Source organism: Amblyraja radiata, chromosome 4 (genome assembly GCF_010909765.2).
Source record: "Amblyraja radiata isolate CabotCenter1 chromosome 4, sAmbRad1.1.pri, whole genome shotgun sequence".
Lineage (NCBI taxonomy): Eukaryota > Metazoa > Chordata > Chondrichthyes > Rajiformes > Rajidae > Amblyraja > Amblyraja radiata.
The window spans coordinates 31196664-31215673 of NC_045959.1; positions in this window are offsets into that span (position 1 = coordinate 31196664).

Sequence of the window (19010 nt, forward strand, 5' to 3'; positions counted from 1 at the left end):
GACGACATTGGACTTTGTCTAAGGAACTGCTGACAACTATATTCTGCACTATATTCCAAGGTGGTGGAACTGTTGGAGAGTGACGTGATGGGTGCGAAGGTGAAAGTGAAGGACGATGAAACTCTATCTTTGTCCCGTCTGGGGAGGGGGAGAACCAAAACTACAGGATGCGGGTGAGTGATGAATCTATCACAGCAGCGGCAAACACATTGACATGCTCGAGTATGGAAAGCCTCATCTTGGAAGCAGATGTGGTGGAGACATAGAAATTGAGAGTTGGGGGCAGGATCTTTGCACGCGGCGGGGTGGAAGAGGTGTAGTCCCGATAAATGTGGGAGTCGGTAGGCTTGTAGCAGACGTCAATCGATAGGCTGTCCCCTGTGATGGAGACAGAGATCAGGAAAGGGGAGAGAGATGTCAAAGATAGTCCAAGTGAATTTGAGGTCAGGATGGAAATTAGTGGTGAAGTTAATGAATGCAACCAGTTCTGCAGGGATGTGGGAGGCAGCCGTCAATGTAGCAGTGAAGGGGTTGGGGATGGTGCCAATGTACGTTAAAAACAAGGACTGTTCAACATTACTGACCATGTTTGGTCCATATCCCTGCAAACCTGTCCTATCCATGTACCTGTTCCTTAAACATTGGGATAGTCCCAGCCTCAACTACCTCCTCTGGCAGCTTGATCCATACACCCACCACCCTTTGTGTGAAAAAGTTACCCCTCAGATTCCTATTGAATCTTTTGCCCTTCACCTGAAACCTATGTCCACTGGTCCTCAAATCACCTACTCTAGGCAAGAGAATTTGTGCATCTTCCTGATTATTCCTCTCGTGATTTTATACACCTCTATAAGATCACCCCTCATCCTCCTGTATGCCAAGGAATAGAATCCCAGCCTACTCAACCTCTCCCTGCAGCTCAGACACTCGAGCCCTGGCAACATCCTTGTAAATCTTCTATGTATCCTTTCCAGTTTGTCAAGTTGTGAAGCTAGAGATAATATGTCCTATTTGGGACTATACCTTTGAGTTACTTGAACTAATTGTAAGTAATAAAGAAATATAGTTATTAGGCAAAATCATGTCGTAAGTCATGTGATAGCAGCAGAATGAGGCCATTCGGCCCATCAAGTCTACTCCACCATTCAATAATGGCTGATCTATCTCTCCCTCCTAACCCCATTCTCCTGCCTTCTCCCCATAACCTCTGACACCCGTACTAATCAAGAATCTATCTCTGCTTTAAAAATATCCATTGACCTGGCCTCCACAGCCTTCTGTGGCAAAGAATTCCACACATTCACCACCTTCTGACAAAATTAATTCCTTCTCATCTACTTCCTAAAGGAAGTCCTTTAATTCTGAGGCTATGACCTCTAGTCCTAGACTCTCCCACTGGTGGAATCATCCTCTCCATACCACTATCCAAGCCTTTCACTATTCGGTATGTTTCAATGAGGTCCACCCTCATTCTTCTCAACTCCATCGAGTACAGGCCCAGTGCCGTCAAACGCTCATCATATGTTAACACACTCATTCCTGGGAACATTCTTATAAACCTCCTTTGGACCCTCTCAAGGGCCAGCACATCCTTCCTCAGATATGGGGCCCACAATTGCTCACAATATTCCAAATGCGACCCGACCAGTGCCTGTAGAGGCTCAGCATTACACCCCTATGTAAGTTATTGTGTGGAATGGTTTATTGTGTGCTGCATTTAATTGGCAATATAGGCATGTGGGCATCGCAGACAATGCCATTGTTAATTGTCCATCCTAACTGTCCACAAGAGGGTGATAGTGAGCCTCTACCTACACCCCCCCCCCCCCCTTCCCTCCCCCCCAACACCCTCATTTTGAACATCTGCCGGTGTGCATTTGAATAGGAAATAGCAGAGATATTGAAGGAACAGAGCGATATACTTCCACAGTAGGATAGGTGCACATACAGTGGCTTGCAAAAGTATTCATACCCCTTGAACGTTTCCACATTTTGTCACGTTACAACCACAAATGTAAATGTATTTTATTGGGATTTTATGTGATAGACCAACACAAAGTGGTGCATAATTGTGAAGTGGAAGGAAAATTATACATGGTTTTCAAATTTTTTTACAAATAAAAAACTGAAATGTGTGGCGTGCAAAAGTGTTCAGCCCCCCTGAGTCAATACTTTGTAGAACCATCTTTCACTGCAATTACAGCTGCAAGTCTTTTGGGGTATGTCTCTACCAGCTTTGCACATCTAGAGACTGAAATTTTTGCCCATTCTTCTTTGCAAAATAGCTCAAGCTCAGTCAGATTGGATGGAGAGCGTCTGTGAACAGCAATTTTCAAGTCTAGCCAGAGATTCTCAATTGGATTTAGGTCTGGACTTTGACTGGGCCATTCTAACACATGAATATGCTTTGATCTAAACCATTCCATTGTAGCTCTGGCTGTATGTTTAGGGTCGTTGTCCTGCTGGAAGGTGAACCTCCGCCCCAGTCTCAAGTCTTTTGCAGACTCTAACAGGTTTTCTTCCAAGATTGCCCTGAATTTGGCTCCATCCATCTTCCCATCAACTCTGACCAGCTTCCCTGTCCCTGCTGAAGAAAAGCATCCCCACAGCATGATGCTGCCACCACCATGTTTCACAGTGGGGATGGTGTGTTCAGGGTGATGTGCAGTGTTAGTTTTCCGCCACATAGCGTTTTGCATTTAGGCCAAAAACTTCAATTTTGGTCTCATCTGACCAGAGCACCTTCCTCCACATGTTTGCTGTGTCCCCCACATGGCTTGTGGCAAACTGCAAACGGGACTTCTTATGGCTTTTTTTCAACAATGGCTTTCTTCTTGCCACTCTTCCATTAAGGCCCGATTTGTGGAGTCCACGACTAATAGTTGTCCTGTGGACAGATTCTCCCACCTGAGCTGTGGATCTCTGCAGCTCCTCCAGAGTTACCATGGGCCTCTTGGCTGCTTCTCTGATCAATGCTCTCTGTGCCCGGCCTGTCAGTTTAGGTGGATGGCCATGTCTTGGTAGGTTTGCAGTTGTGCCATACTCTTTCCATTTTCGGATGATGGAATGAACAGTGCTCCGTGAGATGTTCAAAGCTTGGGATATTTTTTTATAACCTGACCCTGCTTTAAACCTCTCCACAACTTTATCCCTGACCTGTCTGGTGTGTTCCTTGGGCTTCATGATGCTGTTTGTTCACTAATGTTCTCTAACAAACCTCTGAGGCCTTCACAGAACAGCTGTATTTATACTGAGATTAGATTACACACAAGTGGACTCTATTTACTAATTAGGTGACTTCTGAAGGCAATTGGTTGCACTGGATTTTATTTAGGGGTATCAGAGTAAAGGGGGCTGAATACTTTTGCACGCCACACTTTTCAGTTTTTTATTTGTAAAAATATTTGAAAACCATGTATCATTTTCCTTCCACTTCACAATTATGCGCCACTTTGTGTTGGTCTATCACATAAAATCCCAATAAAATACATTTACGTTTGTGGTTGTAACGTGACAAAATGTGGAAAAGTTCAAGGGGTATGAATACTTTTGCAAGCCACTGTATATGTGATATAAACGTGTATGTATGTATGTGCACAGACCAGAGAGGTGGGGAAACTTGCAAGTGATGTCATTTTCTTTAAAGGAAATTAGGAAACAGCTTTCATTTGTAATTGTTTAAGAAGGAACTGTAGATGCTGGAAAATCGAAGGTAGACAAAATGCTGGAGAAGGAGGGTGGGAAGAAGTGTAGTCCAGATAGCCTGTAGTCCAGATAGTCTGACTCCCATGGCTATCTAGACTACACTTCTTCCCACCCTGCTTCCTGTAAGGACTCCATCCCCTACTCCCAATTCCTCCGTCTGCGCCGCATCTACACCTTAGCTACTTTAGCAAATATCATAATTTATATAATTGAACATGCAGTTTTATTTTGTCAACATGTGAAGATGCTGATGTTCAAATGCATCCACAGTGGCAATGTTTCTCATGATTTGTGGAAAAGATGTGCAAAACTTTCTTCATGTGCACATTTATGATGGAGGCAAAACTAAAAACTCTTGTACCATATTTACATAGATTATAGAAGAGAACAGCACAGGAACAGGACCTTGGTGCTCACGCTCTCAGTTTCCCACCCACACGCCAAAGACGTACAGGTTTGTAGGTTAATTGGCGTGGTGTCAATGTAAATTGTCCCTAGTGTGTGTAGGGCAGTGTTAATGTGCGGGGATTGCTGGTTGCTGCAGGCTCAGTGGGCCGAAGGGCCTGTTTGGAACAGGCTCTGTGTGTGTGCTGACCTTAATCCAATCAAAATTAATGCAATCTGCCTGCACATGGTCTACATCTCTACATGTTTGTGCACCAGTCCAAATGCCTCTTAAACGTTGCTATCATGTCTGCTTCCAACACTTCCTCTGGCAGTACATTCCAGACATGTACAACTTTCTGTGTAGAAAAAAACTGCCTTGTAAATCTCCTTTAAACTTTCTCCCACTCAAATTAAATCTAAGACCTTGAGTGTTTGACATTTATACCCTGCGAAAAAGCCTGTGACTATTTACTCCGTCTCTGCCTCATTATTTTTTAGACTTCTGTCAGTCCGCTCCAGAGCAAACAAACCACACACTCCTTATAGTTAATACCCTCTAATCCAGACAGCATCCTGGTGAGCTGCTTTTGCAACCTCATTAAAGCCTCCACATCTTTCCTGCAGTTTGGCAACCAGAACTGCACACGATACTCCAAATGTGGTCTTGCCATAGTTTCATCTCGCTGCAACATGGCTTCCTGACTTTTATACTGACTGATGAAGGCAAATATGCCGCATGCCTTCTTTATCACCTCACCCACTTGTGTTGTCACTTTCAGAGATCTACGGACTTGTTGCCCAGGATCCCTATGTATTTGAATGCTCCAAAGGATCCTGCCATTTACTGTATACTGTCCCTTCACATTTGACCATCCAAGGTTCAACTCCTCAGATTTGTATGGATTAAACTCCATCTGCCATTTCTCTGCCCGCATTTTGATCTGGTCTAAATCCTGCTGAACCCTTTGCTCTGTTCAAACCCTGTGAATTTTTGTGTCATCTTTAAATCCAACTAATCAATAGCATAATTACAATTTATTGAATAGATATTTAAGTTTTCAATGTTTAAGAAAGAACTGCAGTTGCTGGAAAAATCAAAGGTAGACAAAAATGCTGGAGAAACTCAGCGGGTGAGGCAGCATCTATGGAGCGAAGGAATAGGTGACGTTTCGGGTCGAGACCCTTCTTCAGACTGAGGAAGGGTCTCGACCCGAAACCACACCTGGAGTATTGCGTACAGTTTTGGTCTCCAAATCTGAGGAAGGACATTATTGCCATAGAGGGAGTGCAGAGAAGGTTCACCAGACTGATTCCTGGGATGTCAGGACTGTCTTATGAAGAAAGACTGGATAGACTTGGTTTATACTCTCTAGAATTTAGGAGATTGAGAGGGGATCTTATAGAAACTTACAAAATTCTTAAGGGGTTGGACAGGCTAGATGCAGGAAGATTGCTCCCGATGTTGGGGAAGTCCAGGACAAGGGGTCACAGCTTAAGGATAAGGGGGAAATCCTTTAAAACTGAGATGAGAAGAACTTTTTTCACACAGAGAGTGGTGAATCTCTGGAACTCCCTGCCACAGAGGGTAGTCGAGGCCAGTTCATTGGCTATATTTAAGAGGGAGTTAGATGTGGCCCTTGTGGCTAAGGGGATCAGAGGGTATGGAGAGAAGGCAGGTACGGGATACTGAGTTGGATGATCAGCCATGATCATATTGAATGGCGGTGCAGGCTCGAAGGGCCGAATGGCCTACTCCTGCACCTAATTTCTATGTTTCTATGTTTCTATGTTTCTATGTCACCTATTCCTTCGCTCCATAGATGATGCCTCACCCGCTGAGTTTCTCCAGCATTCTGATCTACCTTTAAGTTTTCATTGCTTTGATACGAGGACTATGGTGTTAAATATAACAATGAGAAGTTTTTGAGAGACTTGAAGGTCAAAATCCATTTAAATTTATGGGACCAAGGTTAGAGGAATTGGTGCAGTAGAACGTCATGTAATGTGCTTTGTATTTTTCCTTGCCTTGCCCACATTTATAAATAATATCTCTTACATCAATATGATTTTCCATTCAAACTGTAACCATGGTTACTGTTCTCCCGGTGAGACCAACAGATTCTAAACATCTATAAATGCAAACCAGGTTTATAGTGAAAATGCATTCACAGGAGATTGTTGCAATTGTATTTAACGTATAACTTGGGATGGTGTGTAACTCGAATCGTGCATAACTAAAAAGGTTAGCAGAAAATACATTTCTACAACTAAAATCTTGTATTGAAGCAAAGGTACATAATTGAGTTTTGAAGACATTGGGCAAATCCACTACATTACCTCAGCTCCAAATCCTTCTAATTTAATTAGATGACGGGTTGAAAGATGTCAAATAAATCATAATAATCATCAATAATTTTCTTTCTGATTTTTTGGATGTACTAATTTCATTTTGCTTCTTGTTCAGAGTTATTCTAGCTTGGTACTCAGGACATCACAGCATTCGCTGATAATAAGCATGGATGGTTGTAAAGTCTTTAGAGTTTCCCTCAGAGCCCCAGGTTGGGAAAGCAAATATAATTTGGTTTCCTGTTTCCAATCACTTTCCACAGAGTCCTTATGGAAGTAAACATGTAGGAACACTGAAGATAAACACAGACAGTTGGAGTAACTCAGTGGGTCAGACAGCATCTCTGGAGGAAAGGAATAGGTGACGTTTCGGGTTGAGATCCTTCTTGTCCTGACCTGAAACGTCACCAATTCCTTTTCTCCACAGATGCTGTCTGACCCCCTGAGTTACTCCAGCTTTTTGTGTCTATCTTCGGTTTAAACCAGCATCTGCAGTTCCTTCCTACACAGGTAGGAACACTGGATAAATACAGGACATGACTCTACCATCCTGCCCCTTGAGATGAATAACTTGCTGAGATTCACTGCTAAGGAATTTGAGGAACTCCATTTCATGATGTAAATACTGAATAAAGAGAGGAATGTTGTCAAGATTTCAGCGGGTAGCACAAATGTCATCACCTCCTTTCAATTCTGCTTCACCAGTTTGACAAAGAAACTTCCAAGTGTTAATCATAAACTTGATTGCGAGGAAAATTGTTACAAGGCTATGGAAAAATTGAGCTTGCAAACGATTCACTGCTGCAATCTGTCATTTCAACCATGCCATCAATCCAACGGGCCTTGGCAATTAGTCAACATCTCATCGCAAGTCTATTAATCATAGTCCCCCTTAGGATTTAGCCTGTAAGTGAGAATTCTCTTCAGGATATGAGAAGCAATTCCTGTCAAGAAGAAATAATATTGATGAGTGTGAGAGACTGAAGAGCTGCCTCCTGTTCTGGCGTATCTGTGCAGTCTACGGACTTCCTCTTCTCAGTTGGGTGTGAATCACAACACTAGTTCAACTTGCCTGAGGCCTGGAGTAAAATAAAACCACCCCGGTTAACTTGAAATTGAAATGATGTAACTGTTAAATGCATGTTACATGTTGGTCAATTTATACTATAAACTAAAAGAAATAAGAACATAATGACCGATTTCTGAGTTTAGTTTTCTGAGGGATATATGATGAGACCAATAGACTGGTAGCTGCAAGAATTAGTGTTGGCTTTTCTCCCGTTCAAATAATCAATTATAAATATGGAAAATAAACACAAAAAGCTGGAGTATCATTAGCTCAGAAAACATCCCTGGAGAAAATGAATAGAAGACATTTTGGGTCGAGACCCTTCTTTAGACTGAGAGAAATAGTAGTCGACTTGAAGAATGAGAACATCAGTCAGAAATAGAAAACTTTGTGGAAAGCAGCATTCACGTCGAGACCCTTCTTCAGACGGCCTAGGGTCTCGACCCGAAATGTCACCTATTCCTTTTGTCCAGAGATGCTGTCTGACCCGCTGAGTTACTCCAGCATTTTGTGTCTATCTTCAGTTTAAACCAGCATCTGCAGTTTCTTCCTACACAGTTATAAATATGGTTGGGATCAAGAAATGGAATACTGCACAGCACAGAAAAGATGATTCAAATCAATGGTTCTTTATTATCACATGTACAGAGGTACAGTGAGACCTCTTTTATTGCATACAATCCAGTATTACTATACATTAGCACCATCTCTGATTAAGTACAAAATACAAAGTTGAAATAGTTCACTGAGACCAAATACAAGAGTCGCCAGGTTTTGTGCCATTTTCAAAGTCCAAGTTGTTTTAAGTGCCGATGACCATAAAGTCGCGTTGTCCTGGTGGCGTTGCAGGGTCGGCCCGGCCGAGCAAAGCTGTAAGCATTTCCCACTGCTGCTCCAGCGCGCTGTGCCGCTGCAGGCCATATGTCCAGTCTGCGCGCTCGGTCTCCTGGGGTGGTGCCCGATCTAATCGATCCACAGGCTGCTGCAGGGCCTCCAGCTATCGCTTTGATCCGGATCGGCCAGCAAACAGTTGCCCCTCTTCTTGCCTGGCCACTGTTCAGCCCTTGTGTCCTGGGGCACCTCCTGCAGCCGACCTCGAGGAAGGGAAGACCTTAGTTCCTCTCAGCGGCCCTATGCTCTTGCGTCTGCCGATGACGACTCTCTTCGATTCTCTGGTTCTCAGGGACAAAGGATGATGTTTCCACTAGTGGTCAGAATTCAAGGATGCTCTTTTAGAAAGGAGGTGAGGAGGAACTTTTTTAGTCAGAGGGTGGTGAATCTGTGGAACTCATTGTCACAGAAGGCTGTGGAGGCCAAGTCAGTGGATATTTTTAATGCAGAGATAGATAGGTTCTCGATTAGAATGGGTGTCCAGGGTTATGGGGAGAAGGCAGGAGAATGGGATTAGGAGGGAGAGATCAGCCATGATTGAATGGCGGAGTAGACTTGATGGGCTGAATGGCCTAATTCTACTCTTATAACTTGTGAACTTGTGAACAGGGGCCGTGCTCGGTGGCTTCTCTCTACAGTGCAGAATTAACGTCCCTGCACTTCTGAGAAAGCTCAACTTTCGATTTTCCCGTTAGTGTCATCTTATTAAAGGATGAAAGCTTAAATACTCACCTATTGTTGGGGTAAATTAAGGGGACCAGAGGGTGATGGTGGAAGGTTGCTTCTCAGACTGGAAGCCTGCGATTAGTGGTGTGTCTCAGGGTTCGGTGCTGGGCCCATTGCTGTTTGTCATCTATATCAATGATTTGGATGAGAACATAAAGGGCTTGATTAGGAAGTTTGCAGATAACATTGTAATCGGTGATATAGCGAAGATGGTTATCAAAAATTGCAGCAAGATCTTGATCAGTTGGCCAGGTGGGCTGAGGAATGGTTAATGGATTTTAATACAGAGAAATGTGAGGGTTGCATTTTGGGAAGTCTAACACGGGTAGGACCTACACTGAGAATGGGATCTAGGAGTGCAGGTGCCTAGTTCCTTGAAAATGGCGTCACAGGCAGATAAAATGCTTAAGTAGGAACTGCAGATGCTGGACCTCCTCCTCTTGGACTCCCCCTCATGGACATCTACCGGCAAAAAAAAGCATTTTGTCTACATTCACAGGCAGATAATGCGGTCAAACAGGGTTTTGGCTCGTTGGCCTTCATCAGTCAGAGTATTGAGTATAGAAGTTGGGAGGAGATGTTGCAGTTATATAAGACATTGGTGAGACCACATTTAGAGGATTGTGTTCAGTTCTGGGCACCATGTTATAGGAAAGATGTTGTCAAGCTGCAAAGGATGCAGAAAAGATTTACGAGGACGTTGCCAAGACTCGAGGGCCTGAGCTAAAGGGAGAGGTTGAACAAGCTAGGACTCTATTCCTTGGAGAATGAGAGGTGATCTTAGGTGTACAAAATCATGGGGAGGAATAGATTGTGTAAACGCACAGAGTCTCTTGCCCAGAGTAGGGAAATTGAAAACCAGAGGACAGAGGTTTAAAATGAGGGGGGAAAGATTTAATATGAACCTGAAGGGTGACTTTTTTTACACAAAGGGTGATGATTTTATGGTGTAGGCTGCTGGAAGAGGTAGTTGAGGCAGGTGCTATCACGGGGGGGGGGGGGGGGGGGGAACAAAAGGGAGAGCCGGCGTGCTTCGTAACTTTGTCAGCATTGTAGGTGGCTATTTGTGTACATTGGGTATGCAGCAAAGAATCTCACTGTGCCTAGTCATGTGTGACAATAAAATAGTCCATTGCAACATTTAAGAAGCATTTAGACACGTGCATGGATAGGATAAGTTAAGAGGGATATGGGCCAAACGCAGGCAGGTGGGACTAGAGTAGATAGTCATGTTGATCGATGTTGGGGCAAGTTGGGATAAAGGGCCTGTTTCCACACTGTATGACTATGACGTGTAGGGAGTAGTGGTGGGTGATGAGAGGGAAGAGAGGTTTGGGATGCAGGAAGTAATAGTGCAGATGAGTGTTTGATGATCGACACAAATACAATGCGCTGAACGGCTTGTTCCTCTGTCCTTAATATCTTAGAGTCATTTAGGTAAATGTGATGCATATGTGTCTGACCTGGTCACAAAACATCGCATCATTAGTTAAGTGAGCGCAGCAGCGGTTGCACTTTCTGCGCCGGATGAGAAGAGCTCACCTCCCCCATCCTGTCCTCACCACTTTCTACAGGGGCACCATAGAGAGCATTTTGACCAGCTGCATCTCTGTCTGGTTTGGGGACTGCAAAGTCTCCGAATGGAAGTCCGTGCAGAGAGTGGTGAAGACGGCTAAAAAAATCATCGGGACTTCTCTTCCTTCAATCCGGGACATTGCGTGCAAACGTTGCTTGTCCAAGGCCAACAGCATTATAAAAGACCCCACACATCTCCATCATGGACTGTTCACTCTGCTGCCCTCGGGCAAAAGGTATCGCAGTATAAGGAGCAGAACGGCCAGGTTTTGCAACAGCTTCTTCCCTCGAGCCATCAGACTCTTGAATTCCATGTAATGTGCCGCCCCTACTATCTATTTTATCTTTTTATATATTTTATTCTTTTGTTATTTTATGTTGCACGGTGAGCCAGATGCAACGAAATTTCGTTCAGACTTGCATTTATTGATGTATTTTTGAATGACAATAAAGTCTTTTGATTGGGGGTTTTCAAAACCATTAAAATCTTACCATAAATACATTTTGGAAGCTTTGCAAATGTTGTACTGATGGATTTACTTTGGGTTCAAGCCCGGATTTCAGGCATCCTGCTGGAAGAATCATGAGATGTGGCGCCTCTAAGCTTTGGTTTGCTGTTTCCCTCCAAATGGTCATAAACCTTTCAAAACCCTTAACTGACCCCTCCTAAGGTCATTAATGAACTCTACATAGCTATTTTGTTCCAAACCATATTCTACTGCTGGATTGATATTGAACCTGTGTCTTTCAATGCTAGCCAACAATCCCTGCTGCTGCTCGCTTCATCCTCAAAGGATTAGAAGATTGAAGCTTGCCAGCCATTGAACTCATTGCAGGATTGGGGCACCCCTGTTCCTGCAGGAGTGGAACTGCAGCTGAGCCAACACAGCAGTAATTGTGCACGTTAAGTGGAGATCTGATGGGGGATTCATGTCTGCTCCAAGGGGGAAAATGGAGGAAACAGCTGCTGGAATGCAGATGTTCTGGCTGCTCTTGGCTGCTGCCGAGGAGAGTGAATGTGGGGACCAGGGAAGGGGTAACTTGCAGCAGAGAAGCAGGCTGAAGCTTGGTCATGGGGACCTTCAACTTCAGGTCCGGTAAAGGAATTAAACACAGCCTCCCTTACACAGCCTATTGAGCTAACCCTGCGCTCACATGGGTTAAATGCTGTGGCATTGCAGGACCAAGCAGGCTGAAAAAAATGGACTGAACTGCACATTGAAGGAGGTTCCCGACATTAAACACCTTTAGCAAGAGTGGCTTCTGGTTGGGATGGATGAGTAATCTACTCAATGTTATGTATCTACCTCCCTCTGTTGCCTTGAGTGCACTAATATATAGTGTTTGCCCATCAAAAGTAATGTGTTTGAAGATCAGGACCTCAAACCCACCATGGCCCATGGCCTAATGGGCAGCAGGGTGCTCTGCTCACCTTTGTGTTCACCTTTGGAGTATAGAGGACTTATTGAAGGCAATGAGAAGGTAGAGATACCACCAATAAAAAAAAAGTTGCTGGAGAAATGTCATGGGGTCAGGAAGCATCCATCTTTCCATAAGAAACAATCATAACGTCCAGTACACAGCAAATCCACAACTAAAAGCTGTGAGATGGATGATTTATCCATGGTTGAATATAGTATCAAATTGAAATGAAAGTCGCACAATCTGTGGTAGGCCAAAAGAGTGAAAACATTTTAGAAAATGGAAAACATGTTGAAAAGTCGGCAAATAAAGTGGCAAGGGATGGCGATTGGATAGATGATTGCAAAGTTTTTTAGGATTCAGCAACAAAAGACCTAAAATCTCATCGGAGGGAAGAAAACTTATTTTTTGAAGAAAACTAGACCAAGTGCAGACCCGTTGGGTCTGTTCCCGCAACGCGTGGTTGCAAGGGGAGGGGGCGGCCTGACGTCATCGCGCAATGCCACATGCTAGGCGTACGCCGTCAAGACGCTACGTACGCCGTCAAGACGCTGCGTACAACGTCAAGACGCTGCGTACGCCCTCAATGAGCCTGCGGGAGGACAGGCTGCTGACGCGCGGGATTTTCGGATAGTGCAAGCCAGCGAGGACAGCGAAAAGCAGCGGGGGGAGCAGGCGATCTTTGGTTTCGGCCAGCGTGACTGAGCCGGCCCGGGTGGGAATTGGTGGAAGTAAAATCGCTAGCGAAATGGGAAAAATGTCGGTCGCTAGCGAAATGGGAAAAATGTCGGCGTTTTTAGAGGAGAGCCGGGCGGCAGCAGCCGTTATGGTCGCTGGCGAGCAGGAGGCGAAAAATGAGTGAGGGGGGGGGGGGGGGGAAGGATTTTATTAAAAATGTGTACAGAAAAATGACTCAATTTAATGAGGAGTGGATGTGCGAATGTAAAAGTGAAATCGCTAGCGAAATGGTAAAAATCTTGGCATGTTAGCGTCTGGTTTTGGCGGAGTAACGAATCAAAGGCCAAAAAAATGACATACACACACACAGAGTTTTAAAAGTATATAGATAGATAGATGTTCAAGTATTATTAAAACCAGCAGGAATTTCTATGTGTAGGAAGGAACTGCAGATGCTGGTTTACACCGAAGATAGACACTAAATGCTGGAGTAACTCTGCGGGCCAGGCAGCATCTCTGGAGAGAGGGAATGGGTGACGTTTCGGGTCGAGGCCCTTCTTCAGACCTATGGATACATAAAGAGGAAGAAGGCAGCAAAAGTAGGTGTGGGACCTCGAGAGAACGAGGCTGGTCATTAATAACCGAAAATAAAGAAATGGGAGATAGGTTAAATTATCGAAGAGAACACTGCAAATATCCCTCAGATAATGGATGGACTCATTTCAAATCACACAGACAAATTTATGAAAATCCCAATTACAGAGATAAATGATTGGAGAAAACCCTGGGGCTAATGGTGGATAAATCGTTGGACAGATGGCCTGCACCCTGGGATTTTATAAGATGTGGCTGCTGGTGCAGTGGAACCATTTGCTTGAGATTTTTCAGAAGTTACTAAATTATTGCATGGTACCAAAAGATTGCAAAGCAGCCTATGTGACTCCCTTGTTCGAAGAGGAAGATGGAAGGCAGGGAACTATAGGTTGGTTAGGTTAACATCTTTGTTGGCAAGATTTTCAAATCAACAATCAAAAAGGAAATAACTAATCATTAAGGACAGCTGAATATTACCGTTCCTGGTCAACATTGGTTTTATGAAAGATAAATCATATTTGACAAATTTGTTTGAATTATTTAAAAAGATGAGGTACGGAGGTAAGCTAAATCAGGTTGGTACTGGACCCCAAGAAAGGGACTTTGTAGAGTGCCTTCGTAATGGATTCTTAGAGCAGCTTGTATTGGAGCCAACCAGGGAGAAGGCAATTCTGGATTTAGTGTTATGTAATGAACCGGATTTGATAAAGGAACTTGAGTTTAATGAGCCATTAGGAAGTAGTGACCATAATATCGTCAGGTTTAATCTACAATTGGAGAGGGGGAAGGATAGATCGGAGGTGTCAGTGTTACAGTTGAATAAAGGGGACTATGGGGCCAATGGGGTACTGCAAGGAGCTGGCCAAAGTTGACAGGAAAGATACCCTAGCAGGAATGACAGTGGAACAACAATTGCAGGTATTTCTAGGAATAATACAGAAGGTGCAGGATCAGTTCATTCCTAGGAGGAAGAAAGATTCCAAGGGGAGTAAGGAGCGACCTTGGCTGACAAGGGACACCAGGGACAGTATAAAAATAAAAGAGAAGAAGTACAACGTAGCAAAGATGAGCGGGAAGCAAGAGGATTGGGTAATGTTTAAAGAACAACAGAAGATAACCAAAAAGACAATACGGGAATAAAGATGAGGTACGCAAGTAAGCTAGCCAAGAATATAAAGGAGGATAGTACAAGCTTCTTTAGGTATGTGAAGAGGAAAAAATTAGTTAAGACCAAAGTTGGACCCTTGAAGACTGAAAAAGGTGAAATTATAATGGGGAACAAGGAAATGGCAGATGAGTTGAACAGGTACTTTGGATCCGTCTTCAATAAGGAGGACACAAACAATCTTCCTGATATACTAGTGGCCAGAGGATCTGGGGTGACGGAGGAACGGATGGAAATCCACATTAAGCAGGAAATGGTGCTGGGTAGACTGATGGGACTAAAGGCTGATAAATCCCCAGGGCCTGATGGTCTGCATCCCAGGGTACTTAAGGAAGTGGCTCTAGAAATCCTGGATGCATTGGTGATAATTTTCTGGATGACCTCAGGGCCATCCGGGAAAATTAGAGTTTCCTGGACAGGACCTACAGTGAGGTTGTCACGCTGAGGATACGGGAAGAATGGAGGTGTGTGACTGAGAGAAAGGGTGGTAACCGTGGAGTGCAGGAGACCCAGGTGGCGGTGCCTAATGAAAACAGGTATGCCCTCTTGGGAACTGTCGGGGGAGACAATGTTTCCAGTCCGAGCGGCAGACACGTCGGTGACTCCAATCCTAGAGATGAGACTCGTCAGGCAGAACAATAGTGGTGGGTGACTCCATTGCACGAGGAGCAGATAGGAGATTCTGTGGCGGCAGACGAGACGTGAGGATGGTCTGTTGCCTCTCTGGTGCCAGGGTTCAGGATGTCACGAGCCGAATTCAGAACATCCTCGAGAGAGAGACTGGCGGGACTGTCATATGCTGAGAGAATGGAGCAGCTGGGCTTGTACACTGGAATAGAAGGATGAAAGGGTATCTTATTGAAACATATAAGATTGTTACGGGTTTGGACACGCTAGAGGCAGAAAACATGTTCCCGATGTTGGGGGAGTCCAGAATCAGGGGCCACAGATTAAGAATAAGGGGTAAGCCATTTAGAACGGAGACGAGGAAACACTTTTTCTCACAGAGAGTTGTGAGTCTGTGGAATTCTCTGCCTCAGAGGGCGGTGGAGGCCGGTTCTCTGTATACTTTCAAGAGAGAGCTGGATAGGGCTCTTAAAGATAGCGGAGTCAGGGTATATGGGGAGAAGGCAGGAACGGGGTACTGATTGGGGATGATCAGCCACGATCACATTGAATGGCAGTGCTGGCTTGGGGCTGAATGGACTACTCCTGCACCTATTGTCTATTGACTTTACTGGCTTTACACTGCACTAAACATTATTCCCTTATGAATCTGTACACTGTGAATGGCTCGATTGTAATCATGTGTAGAAAGGAACTGCAGATGACGGTTTACACGGAAGAGGGACACAAAATGCTGAAGTAACTCAGCGGGACAGGCAGCATCTCTGGAGAGAAGGAATGGGTGATGTTTCAGGTCGAGACCCTTCAGCAACAAACCTCTTGCCTGAGAAGGATCAAAGACACTGCTTCAGCAATTCGAACTCCCAGCAACGATAAGAACTACAGAGATGGAATGGGTGACAGTTCGGGTCAAGACCCGCCTTTAGACTGAGAGCCAGGGGAGAGAGAGTAGAAATATAGAAAAGTTAGGTGTGAAAACAACAGATCAAGACAGACGATGATAAGGACATGTAGAATGGTTCATTGTTAGCTGAGGGGAAGGTGACAACATTGGATAAAATCATTAATATTTAATCAGGAGGACAGAAGGACTAGTCGGAGAACTAGGATGGGGAAGGGATGGAGAGTGCGGGAAAGCAAGGATTACTTGGAGAAATCAATATTCATAACGCTGGGAGATCCTGCCTGTCCCGCTGAGTAACTCCAGCATTTTGTGTCTATCTTCGATGTAAACCAGCATCTGCAGTTCCTTCCTACACAGAAAACTACCGAGACTGCTAGCCCTTGCTTGACCACTCACAGGAACTGACCCCATCTTTGAGGGGATCTATACGAAGCACAGCCTCAAAAAGACAGCCAATATCATGGAAGACCCACACCACCAACACTGGCTGCACTCTCACTCCATTACAAGCATTGGGAAACATAGAAACATAGAAATTAGGTGCAGGAGTAGGCCATTCGGCCCTTCGAGCCTGCACCGCCATTCAATATGATCATGGCTGATCATCCAACTCAGTATCCCATACCTGCCTTCTCTCCATACCCTCTGATCCCCTTAGCCACAAGGGCCACATCTAACTCCCTCTTAAATATAGCCAATGAACTGGCCTCGACTACCCTCTGTGGCAGAGAGTTCCAGAGATTCTCCACTCTCTGTGTGAAAAAGGTTCTTCTCATCTCGGTTTTAAAGGATTTCCCCCTTATCCTTAAGCTGTAACCCCTTGTCCTGGACTTCCCCAACATCGGGAGCAATCTTCCTGCATCTAGCCTGTCCAACCCCTTAAGAATTTTATAAGTTTCTATAAGATCCCCTCTCAATCTCCTAAATTCTGGAGAGTATAAACCAAGTCTATCCAGTCTTTCTTCATAAGACAGTCCTGACATCACAGGAATCAGTCTGATGAACCTTCTCTGCACTCCCTCTAGGGCAATAATGTCCTTCCTCAGATTTGGAGACCAAAACTGTATGCAATACTCCAGGTGTGGTCTCACCAAGACCCTGTACAACTGCAGTAGAACCTCCCTGCTCCTATACTCAAATCCTTTTGCTATGAAAGCTAACATACCATTCGTTTTCTTCACTGCATGCCTACTTTCAATGACTGGTGTACCATGACACCCAGGTCTCGCTGCATCTCCCCTTTTCCTAGTCGGCCACCATTTAGATAATAGGTACAGGGGCCAGATTCAAAAGCTGCTTTGTTCCAGCACCCAAAGGTCTGTTGAGCACAACACAATGTAGCGCATCTTTGCCCTCTACATGAGCTGCGCCCCAGGTTCGTAAACTTTAATTCCCTTATAGGTGTTTTACTGGTGTTTCTCACACAGATATTCAAAAAAACCCAACACTCTATAAATCAATATTTTATAGTACCTTTAAGTATTAATTACTATGTGGGCCCACACACTCACTCACACAAGCCGGCAACATTAAAAACAAAACAAGAATAACCCCACGTTGCAGGCCTGGTCGAAGCTGGAGAGCGTCGCAGCCAAATACAGTGGAAGCCGACAAGTGCACAGTGCGGAAGCTCACAAGATGGCGGGGAGTTGGCTGACCAGAGAGGACCCCATGTGGCAGAAATGTTCCTTCTACCTCGTTGTCTCCAGGGCTCAGCTAACCGCTGCTCTCACTCTCCTCGTAATCCCAAAGTCCACACAGCGACAGTCTTTAATCCACCCCTCCGAGCTGAAGGGGTAGCAGTTAGCCTAGGCTTCTTCTGTCTTCTTCTGGACTTCTTCTCTCTCTCTCCTGGACTTCGATTACCCACAATTCCCAGCTCCCGCCCCCAAACCAATCACCACACAGGAAAAATGATCTAACTCATTAACAACAAATCAAAATGCAGAACACATATTCACAGCAAAACTTATATAAATTTCTTAATAAGAAAAACTAATATGAAGTTACACAGGGCTACAACAATACTAAACTCAGCAACTATTATCTTCTCGGGATTGTATCTTTGGTTGCACTACAGGTTGCACTGGTCTTGCAGTATTATGGTTACTTAGTATTACAGTTATTAATTTAATGTATTTAATTTACCTGTTTATTATTATGCTTCTGGGCCTATTAAGCTGCAGCGAGGAAGATTTCATGGTTCCGTTGTTGGTAAATTTGACAAGTAAACATTCTTGACTCTCTTGACTCTTATTTCTGTCTGTGCCTCATTTTTTATGTGCTGAGGGTGTGCTTTGTTTGTTGTTACACAGGTGATGAATTTGACACAAGATGGCCCTTCAGACAACACTGTCCGGATAGAGTATATGCAGGAACAAAATGCCAAAACCACACTCCTGCTCAACCAATAGATTATGAGCCCCCTCTGCTGGCTGAAACAATAAGTGCACAATTCAGGCATTGTGCATGTGATCAAGAGTCAAGAGCGTTTTATTGTCATGCTAGACCAACTGAGACCCGTTGGGTCCCTGTCACACGGGAGGCCTGGTCCCCCAATGCAACCCGTTCCCCAACGCGATATTGCAGCACTAACCCGTAGCCCCCACGGGAGACATGGTCTCCCAACTCAACACGTTGCCGAATGCAAGATTCCAGCACTCCCCTGAGTTTAAAAAAAAAAATCAAATTGCACATCAAATGTAAAGAAACGTGATGCGGATGACCACGGAAAAAAGCGGAGTTAAATTTGCAAAAATGTTTGCGCTATTGTGTACCGTTTTGGCGTAGCTCCTGAGATCAGACAGACGGATAAGTCATAGAAACATAGAAATTAGGTGCAGGAGTAGGCCATTCGGCCCTTCGAGCCTGCACCGCCATTCAATATGATCATGGCTGATCATCCAACTCAGTATCCCGTA